Source organism: Mustela nigripes, chromosome 5 (genome assembly GCF_022355385.1).
Source record: "Mustela nigripes isolate SB6536 chromosome 5, MUSNIG.SB6536, whole genome shotgun sequence".
Lineage (NCBI taxonomy): Eukaryota > Metazoa > Chordata > Mammalia > Carnivora > Mustelidae > Mustela > Mustela nigripes.
In genome coordinates, this window is record NC_081561.1 from 119,035,641 (window position 1) to 119,037,718 (window position 2,078).

The following is a 2,078-nucleotide window of genomic DNA, read 5'->3' on the forward strand; positions in this document are numbered from 1 at the left end:
CAAAGGACAGAAGAGCTACTTTGGAAGAGGATCAGAAATGGCATAATGGGCAGAACTCTTTTTTGTCACATTCCTGGTATTTCATGACCCAGGGAGACAGTGACAATTAATTATAACACTCTCCCTGCAAGCTGATATGAGGCTTCAGAATCCTTTTCAACACTGCATTTTCCAGGGAGAAACTGAGGAAGGAAACACTTCCTTTGGAGGAAAAAGAGATTTCCTTTTCTACCCAGAGGTGGTGTCTTCAGATTAGTGTCTGATTCCATGGAACACGGCTAAGGGACCTTCTGCGTTGAGTTGTTGCTGGGTTGGGTTCCCATCTTGATCAGATCAGTATATGGAGCACTTAAGAAGATCATTGAGTGTGTAACGGAGATTTTTTTTGTTGTAGTTGTTTGTTTATTTTTTTAATTCCGAAGCCTAAGTTTTCTGGTGCCTACTAAACCAGAACCTAATTTATAAGTATAGCCTCAAACAGATGTCAGGAAATGATGACAAGTTACAGTATTGATATTACATTTCAAATTCTACTTTATGAGAAGAAAATTTCATAAACCAAGATTCCATTTTTCTTTCCTCTTAAACGATTCATGAAGGTAACAATCTTATGATTTCATTTTTTGTTCTTCTATGAGTGATTAGAACAGATGGCAAAGTCTTCACAGTCTGACACAAATTTATAACCTCTAGTTTCAAATGAACATGGTTCAAAATAATTGAATGATTGTTTCTCTACTCTTCCTCACCAGAAAACTACCAAGAAATTTTATAAAAATGATAGAAACCCTTGCCAATTGTTCAGTCTCTGTTTTAAATAATTCCAAGTTATTATTTGCAAGTTTATACATTGGGAAATGTTCACATGAACAAATCAGGAAACTTGGCCCCTCAGAGGAAGTGCAGATGATTTTTTCTGTTCATCATGGAGTTCATTATAATGTAATATTTTTATGTATTTGGGGACAAGTATAACATATCTTATAATATTCTAATGATATGCACTGTACATTGTCATGCTCCCAGAAACCATGATTTGCCTAATCTTCAGCTTTCCAGGTCTGGAATGTGGCAGAATGTTTTATAACAGGTGCCCATTAATACATCCAATAATGGATCTTACCTGCTTAGTTTCGGGGTCAAACTAAGCAACTTGTTCTGGAAAAGATAGCTTCTAGCCTAAACAGTCATATTAAGTAAGATACATAACTTACCTACAAAGCTGAAAACAGGGAAGTTAGGTTCATTTTTGAGGAATGTTGGAACATTTACAAAATCGACCTGATTATTACATTTTTCACACCCATCAGTTATAAAATGTTGATATACAATGAAGGAACATCTCTGTGTATTTATAGTTAGTATCCATATGACTTATTGTATCTTAATTATATCTAACTAGGTTTCTAACTTTTAGAATAGAAATATTGATATTATTTGATTTTAGATTCTTGCTGACTTTTTTTTTTTTTTAAGATTTTTATTTATTTATTTGACAGAGAGAAATCACAAGTAGATGGAGAGGCAGGCAGAGAGAGAGAGAGAGAGGGAAGCAGGCTCCCTGCTGAGCAGAGAGCCCGATGCGGGACTCGATCCCAGGACCCTGAGATCATGACCCGAGCCGAAGGCAGCGGCCCAACCCACTGGGCCACCCAGGCGCCCCTCTTGCTGACTTTTTTATGAAAATGATCCTTCCTGTTGTTATAACTAAAGTTTTTTTTTTCTTGTTTGCCTGTAATTGTGGCAATATTTGCATTTTTGGCATTTGCTCTCTTTTCCTTTCTTCCTGTCAACAGAGATTTATTTTGATAAGTGTTTCTAGGTGGGACTAGAGAGATGAATAAGTTCATGGACACAGACTACTCTAACATAAGCCGTAAAGTGAGGACTGCTTTGAAAGGGTTAATCTACTGTGCTCAGGATTTTCGCTATGGCAGGTTTGTTTAAAGATAAGCTCCAAAACAATGTGATTTAGATTATTGTCCTAGTGCCAGATACGTTGCCTTAAGAGTTATGTGACCCTTCATCCAACGTAATTTTGCTCTGGAAGGAAGGCTGATAAAACTAGCTGCTGGGTG